Consider the following 9,122-nt stretch of genomic DNA (forward strand, 5'->3'; position numbering starts at 1 on the left):
GGATTCTACCCATTTCGGCGACCTTTGCCCCAAAGAGCGGATGGAGCGAGCTTCTCTTGGAAATTAAAGTCCCTACCCATTCGGCTACCTTCCACCAACCTTCTCAAAGCGCGGTCATCCCACATGGAAACGCTAACGCAGGAGATTGCAATTCTTGATGCATAAAAAAGTAACAAAGCTTCTGATTTTCTTAAACACTGTCACCGCACCAAGAAATGTCAGCTATCAACGCCAAATACAATCCCATTATGTATTTCATATAAGAAATTATTTAAATGTATTCAGTTGTAGTAGATTTAAAATCAGCAGTTAAACAATCGAAAATTATATTTCTAATATTTAATATGTTTATACTTGAAGACATAGTACCTGATCCCGATCTAGACGTTTCACGAAGACTGGAGCAGTAATGGATTCGACGGAAGGATTCAATCATATTCCAACAGCCATAGAAATCGTCATCTATAGATTAACTAGATCCTAAAAAATTTGTGCCCCCAATATTAACTGTGTGAAGCAACAGTGAGTTAAGCTACAACACCAGACAAATTGAACCTGGCAGCCAGAAGCAAGTGGTGCCAGTACCCTTTTTCCCTTGCTTTTGGTTTTCTGATGCCCATGGTTTTTTTTTTTTAAGATTATTAGATTGATATGTTTTGTGAAATATTTGGAGAAGAAGACTGTTGTAGTTGGTGGGGGCGGGCGGGTTGCAATAAATTCAAATTTAATGAATAGATAAGAATTCAAATGTCTCACTCTATGTGAAGTGGGCAACTATTTAATGAGATCACATAATTATAGGATAGATAACGGGTATATTATTTTTAATATAAATCATCTTTAACGCCTTTCCATTTCTTTCTAAATGGTAATGTAATATATAATAGTTATATTATATAAATCCACCGAGCATAATCAAGTTTAAAAAATTTTTACATTTTAGTCATACAGATCAAAATTAATGTAGTGGAACTTTTTTATATAAATAGACACTATTGTATATGTACTTTTTTATGTAGACATTTGTTTTAACAAGGTACAAATTGTAAAAGTATTTCTAATGCGCTTATTAAATAGTACTAATGAAATTATATTTTATAAAAAATTTAACCTGTTTTAAAATAAAACACAATCTGTTAAAGTACATGATAGTATCAATTTTTTGAAAAATAAATATATGCTTAAAAATATTTATTTATGACTCAAAATGATAACATCTGTTATTCAAATTATACTTAAAAATTATAAAACATTATTCGTATACGCGTTTAGTTAATTATTAATTTAATTTGTTAAAGTATACTCTAAAAATTACCATTTAAGAAAATTTATCATTCAAACATATAAGTTGCATTTTTTATTTTTTCTATTGTTTATTTATCCATAACTATTTGTAATTGAACCTAATATATTTTTTAAGATTAATATAACATATTCATGTTTACACAATGAAAAAACCCTATATATCTAACAATAATTTTATTTATAAAACATAAATTTATATTCTATAAATGAGATGCGACATAGAGAATTATAAATAATTATTTCACGTTATAATTACAATTTTTTAATTGAATATTGCTAAATATTTGATAAGTATTTAGATAACTACGTTTCATAAAAATCTGTCTCACAATTTAATTTAACATAAAAAATATATATAATTTTGGGAATATATTTTACTCATGTACGATTATACTTTATTTATTTTACATATTTAACTAGACATGATAACCTTTATTCTTTTATATATATCTCATTAAAATTATTATGGTGTCTAATTCTCTTCAAAAATTAAAAAAACGTTAATGAAAACATTAGACAGCAGGAACATATTATTGTGAATGGTTTTTTAATCTAAGCAATTTTTAATAAAATGCCTTTTATGTATATATTTTTTTTTAAACAAGGCACGAATCGTAAAAGTGATTCTAACGTCGTATTAAAGAATGCTAATAAAAATTGTTTTAAAGGTTACCTTTTAAATATTTTTATTAACCGAATTATATATCAATATATCAAAAAAGTTTAATCACTTAATTTTTTTTTGATATTATGATCGTGCAATTTGTTTCCATTAAAATATATGAATCTCTTTTTTAGATAAACTTTAGATAAATACCATTAAAAATATTAAACACACCAACCCGAGTAATTCAGACTATACAATAGGATCTCTTAATATAAAAAAAGTTTCACTACATTAATTTTGTCTGTTTGACTAAAATGTAAAAAAAAATTCAGTTTTTAATTATTTACTCTGTACAAACAAAAATAAAACAATCTTATATATTGTATAAATAATTCTGATATACTATAAATAAATACCTTTTAATTTCAGTTTTTACATAAACTTTAGATAAATACCTATAAAGCTATTTATTATAGTCTATATAAGCGATAATAAAACAGTCTTATAAATTGTACAAATAATTATTATATTAAAAACTTTAAATCTTACGAAAGTATAATTCTTAGTATCAACATATAAGTAAAACTAAATTTTTGTAATAGATTAATATTTAGTCCGGGCGTAGCCCGGGTATTCCACTAGTTATATTGTATGGTAACCATAATTATAGTAATTACGACGTGTCACGGTCTTGGAGACGCTCTAACGCTACCGTGTCGAACTTACTCAACCTCTTGAGTTAAGACCAAGTCAGCCTAACCTTCAATACTTAGCAAGAAAGCTAAGAACACAAGAGATATAAGAGAAAGAAAGCTTGGTGGAAAAACACTTTATTACTCACGTGTGGTTACAAATGATTCACACACACTCACACTAACTCACCACCTATTTATAGCCATCCACCTCCTTAATGAATGGTTAGGATTAAATCTAATCAACGGTCTAGATTAACCATTTAGAACCTTCACTACAAATATCTATCCTACCATATTTTTCTAAATACTTCTAGATTATTCCATACCATTCTTCATACTCCTATATACATCTACACTCTTCTAGAATACTCTATGACCTTCCATTAGGGGTGCACATGGGGCCGGGTGAAGCCGAGTTCGACATGACCCGAACCCGACCCTAAATAATGACCGGGTCTGTTTATGAGACCCTTATCCGACCCTAGACCCGATGAAATCGTGTTACTTTCGGACCACACTTAAGCCGGGTCTAGACCGGGTGAAGCCCGGGTCTTGATCAACTTTATCACGACATCACCAAAAATTAGATTCTACATCTTTTGAACCTCTAAATTTTGGAAAATAATTATTCCATAACATTGTAACATTCACATAATAATAATTTAAAATTTAATAAAAATAATTTAAAGTTTTATAATAATAATTGTTTCAATTACACACTAAACATTCAAAGTTCAAAAGACAATTAAAATAAAGTTAACAACCAACACAAGATTAACATAATAATAATAATTTATAGTGTCGTACCAACCAATAACAACAAACTATTAAATAGCAAACAACTACAGAATAAAATTCATTTGATTCGTAGCTTGCTCTCAAGGTTGTGAACTTGATTCTTGTTGTGTGAATGTGTTAGTAACATCTGCAAAACATAAAAATTAGTGTCTCAAAATTATCATATGAATTAAATTAAATAATAAAAAGTAAAGACATCATAAAGTAAATATACCATTAACAATCGTGTCATTACTGTCAAATTAATCAAACTCAAGTTCTTCAAATATCTGCGTAGAAGAATACAACCAACTTTGAGTGCAGATTAAAGCTTCTGCCATTTTTTGTGACAAAGAGCTACAATAAAGATCAACCACACGTCCACCGGTACTAAAGCATGATTCAGATGCAACAGTTGAAACTGGAATACCAAAGATATCACGGGCTATGGGAGAAAGAATTCTATATTTTGATCCATTTAATTTTCACCAAGCCAATATATCAAAATTCTCATCTTCGACGTCCACAGGATCTTCGGCCAAATATTTCTCAACATCAGATTTGCTATCTGGATTAGCTTTTTCCTTCTTTTGTTTTTTTCACAAATTCACTCTATTTGCAGCAACACACCTAGCACTAGACTGACTACTGTCTTTATCATCCAAAACAGCTCTAGAGGAACTGACACCATCATCAAAAATTTTATCATCTACAATTTCTTTTGAATAAAATTTGTACAATGTCTCCAATATAAATTTCACAAAACTAGTCATACTAGTAGCCACTTCCTTATCATATACATCCTCCAAACACCAAAAAAGATAATCAAGTTTGTATCGAGGATCTAAAACAATGGCAACAAGTATCAAAGGATTAAACTTGTCAACTGGTCCCCAATATTTATTGTATTTAGCCTTCATAGAGCATGCCATAGTTTCCAATAATTTAGAATTGTTGTGGCTCCAAGATGTTAGTTGAGAATTTATAGATACAATTTCATGAAAGCATTTGTTTGAAGTAACATATAAAGAAGATGAGAAACACAAAGTAATCTCATAGAAGATTCTCAAAAAATCAATGAATAGCCTAGTATATTGCCAATCAAGTGCTGTTGGTGGACCAACTTTCTTTTTACCCCCACTATCCTCTCCAAACCTTCTAAAAAAATCAGTTTCTTGATCATAAAGTCTATCAAAATTTTTTTCAAATTTTTCAGCATGTTCCAACATTAGATAGGTGGAATTCCATCTAGTTGAAACATCTAAACAAACAAGACTTTTAGACTCTATCAACTCAGCCTCAATGTATTCTTTAAATTTTTTTAATTCTTTAGGGAGAAGATCTAACATACCTAACAGCATTCCGAATGCTTTCAATGGAGGTATGTTGCTCTTTAATTCTTTCATTCATTATCAAGTTGAGAATATGAGCACAACACCTCATTTGTAAATATTTTCCTCCGCACACCAATCCACCCCTTGCAGCTAATTTTCTTTGAAGGTAAGTGATAGTCCCATCATTTGAATATGCATTGTCTAATGTGATTGTGAAGACCTTTTCAATTTTTTACTCTCTCAAACATGTCTCAATTTCTCTCCCTATTGTTTCTCCCTTGTGGTTCTCAATCAAGCAAAAGTTGAGAATTCTCTTTTGTAGCTTCCATTCGTCATCAACGAAATGTGCAGTTAGGCTCATGTAGCTAAAATTTTGATTTGATGTCCAACAATCTGATGTCAAACAAACTCGAGCACATGACTTTGCCAACCAAGCTTTAAGTTTTTTCTTCTCATCTAAATAAAGTTGAAAGCAATCTCTTGACATTGTCATCCTGGATGGTACAGTGAATCTTGGCTCAAATCGATTAATCATTTTGCGAAACTCAATCCCTTCGACCACTTTAAAAGGGTGTTCATCAAGGATAATAAACTCAGCTATTGCCTTCCTACAATCTTCCAAGCTATAGCCATTGATTTTGAAAGTTTTGCCGGCTTCACCTTCTTCACCATCCGTAGGCATATAACCATGAAGTGTCCCATTTTTTGCCTGCTTTTGTAAATATCCACTTGTGAAAAATTTTCAAGTGTTTATTCAAAGAATTTGTGCCATGTCTAGTTGGATGACATAGATATACTTTTCGACAGTGATTACATTTGGCCTTGTGCTCTCCATTGGTCTCGCTAAATGGAAGTTGTTTAAAATGCGTCCAAACATAAGACTTTTTTTCCTTGCGAGTAGCCTGCTGTCCCTCGACAGCAGCAACCTCATGCTCTATGTTCATAGCTTTGTTGTCCTCATTACTTTGGACTGCAATAAAACTAGGATCTCCTCCTCCCATTTGTGTTTATCTAAACATAAAAAAGATTCATATAACAATATATCTAAAAAAAACTAAACATACTTAAACAACTTATCATAAATTCAATATATCTAAATAAAACTGAGCATATTTAAACAAGTGTTCATTGTTCAGTCTCATCATTTAACAATAACAAATGCAAAAAGAATTAAATGTTTAATTTACTAATCCAAAAAAGAAAAAAAACAAATAAAAAAGATTCATAAGTATGTCGGTCTCATTCGTATTATTGTAAAACTTAAGTGAAATAAGGCATAGAGCCATAGATAATCATTGTAGGTAGGTTGAAATGCACGTAAGGATAGAGGCAGAATAGCTAGCATTACTCAAAACTCACCAAAGCATTATTAGCGGGAGATCAAACCAAAGCATTACTCAATACTCACCAAAGCATTATTACACAATAACATAAAGTGCAGTAGTGCACAAACCAGAAAATTCAATTTTTAAATAACAATCAAATTTTAAGTGGAAGAGATCAATTACAATTATTAGCGGTGCAAATTATAAAACTAAAATTATTGGTCCTACTTCCTACTTCCAAAAATTTGCTAAGACAGCCAATAATTATAATTACAAATTATTGTTCCTGCTCCCAATTCCTCTCAATTGTTAATTCCTATCTCTAATTAATAACTTCTTCCTACTTTCATCTAACCCATAACTCTCATCATTGAAGTATTCAAAATACAAACCAGAAAATTAAATACAAAAAAAATTAATTTTGATAGTTTTTCTCAAAATTAAACCAATCATAGCAAGAAAAATATCAATGATTTCATTAGTTCTTTCCAAAAATTAACAAAACAAACAAAATAGGTGAAATAATTAGTACTTAATAGGCCAGTAGTTGCAAGAAAAAATGAAAATCAATAGTTTTTAGCAAAAACAAATTACCTGCTCCGCGTCTTGCAATGAACACTGCGTTGGTGAGAACACTAAGTCTCTGAGAGATGATTAAAGGTGAGTTACTGGTGCGCGCAGTGTTTGACGGTCAGCAGTTGTGGTGGTTGATTAGACTTAGTGGAGAAAGAGGAAGCTCTCCGTTGGCCGTTGGGGGCTTGGGGCTACGGCGCTGCGCCTCAGGGGAAGTGGGAAACGAGTTTGAGTGAGAGAGACTGAGAGAGTGTGGTGTATGCTGTGCAGTGTGTCCTAACCCCTGAATATTGTGGGCTATTGGACTGTGAAATGTGAAGCCTGAGTCCTGAAGAATGAAATGTGGACATTAAACACAAAGCCAAGAAACAATAAAACATAGTGCATATTTTTTTATTTTTTCTTACTACACACACGGGTCCAACAGGCCGGGGCCGGGCCCGAAGCTTGGCCCGAACCCGATTTACTAAATAACCGGGGCCATCTATTGAAATCTCGGGTCTGACCGGGCCATAACAAAGCCGGGCCAAATTAGCCTCGAAGTCACTGGGCCCGGTCCGGATCTTCAGGCCGGACCGGGTCTTGTGCACCCCTACCTTCCATAGTCTTTTAAAACCTTCTAGAGTATTTCGGGATCTTCTAGGATATTCTAGAACGTTCCGAAACCATCTAGAGCATTCTCAAACACTCTAGAAAACTATACAAATACTGTTAAATTTAACCTTCTAAAATTTACCATGACATTCTCCCCCACCTAATGCGTAGACGTCCTCGTCGTGTTCTGTTCATGTTAGCGCTGTATGTGTTCTTGGAATTGCCACAAATCTTCACGAGTTTTCCAACTAGCTTCGGTTATCGGGAGTCCTTTTCACTTGATCAAGTATTGGATACTTGGTGGCACTCCTCTTCGTCGCATGGTGCGATTAGCTAAGATCTCTTCGATTTCTTTATCAAATGATCTAATTACCACAGGCGGAGCGCGACTTGAGTCACCTCTACTCGGTTCGTCTTGGTCTCCATGATATGGTTTAAGCATACTCACATGGAAGACCGGGTGGATCTTCATAGAGGGAGAGAGTTGTACTCTATAAGCAACCTCCCCAACACGTCAAATGATCTCAAATGGCCCTTCGTATTTGCGGATTAAACCCTTATGAACCTTGCGAAAGGTTTTGAATTGTTGTGGAAGAAGTTTAATTATTACCTTATCTCCCATTTGATAGCTTGCATGCCTCCTCTTCTTATCTGCCCATTTCTTCATCCTCTTTGTAGCTTTATCGATGTAAGAACGAGTAACATCTGCTTGTTCTTCCCATGACTTAATCATATGATAAGTTTCAGGGCTCTTCCCTGAGTAAGAGGAAGAAAGAGAGTGAGGTGTAAGCAGCTGTTGTCCAGTCACAATCTCGAATGGGCTCTTCCCTGTAGCCTCACTCCTTTGCAAATTGTATGAGAACTGAGCAATGTATAGGAGTTTTGTCCAATCCTTCTGATTAGCGCTTACAAAATGCCTCAAGTAACACTCAAGTAAGGCATTCACTCTCTCAGCCTGCCCATCGGTTTGAGGATGGAAGCTTGTTGAGAAGTGAAGCTCCGACCCAAGGAGTTTGAACAGCTCTGTCCATAGTCATCCTGTGAAGCGTGGATCTTGATCACTAATGATGCTCTTAGGCAATCCCCAGTATTTCACCACATTCTTGAAGAATAGTCGTGCTGCCTCCTCTGCAGTGCAGTCAGTAAGGGTGGGTATAAAGGTAGCATACTTTGAAAATCGATCCACTACCATGAGAATAGATCCAAACCCCTCAGATTTCAGTAAGGCAGAGATGAAATCTAGAGTGACACTTTCCCACGGTTGCTCTGATGGAGGTAGAGGTTCCAACAACCCACTTGGTGTCTTATTTTCAATCTTGTCTTGTTGGCACACAAGACAAGTCTTCACATAGCTCTCCACTGCATCTCTCATTTGAGGCCAATAATAAGAAGATTTAATGAGTGCCAAGGTCCTTCGCTGACCTTGGTGACCAACCCGCTTGGTGTCGTGGCATTCTCTTACCAACTTCCTTATCAGATTTTCCCATTTAGGAACGTATAGTCTTCTCCCTTTTGTGTAAAGAAGGTCGTTTTCTAACTAAAATCTTTTGGTCTTACCTTCTCTAGCCAACTCCACTAAATTCTTGGCTAATGGATCGTGATGCAACCCTTCCTTGATGGTATGCACAATATCTCTTTCAACCATAGAAATGGCCGCCAACTCAGCCTTGCGACGCAGTGCATCAGCTACCATATTAGTCTTGCCTGACTTGTATTCGAATTCGAAATCAAACTCAGCCAAGAAGTCTTGCCACCTAGCTTGTGTGGGGCTTAACTTCTTTTGAGTTTGGAAGTAGCTTGTAGCCACATTGTCTGTCTTGACGATGAAGTGTGAACCAAGTAAGTAGTGACGCCAAGTTTTCAGACAATGCACCACCGCGGTCATCTCCTTCTCTTGGACAGTGTATCGCCT

This window comes from Arachis duranensis, chromosome 1, assembly GCF_000817695.3.
Source record: "Arachis duranensis cultivar V14167 chromosome 1, aradu.V14167.gnm2.J7QH, whole genome shotgun sequence".
NCBI classification, from domain to species: domain Eukaryota; kingdom Viridiplantae; phylum Streptophyta; class Magnoliopsida; order Fabales; family Fabaceae; genus Arachis; species Arachis duranensis.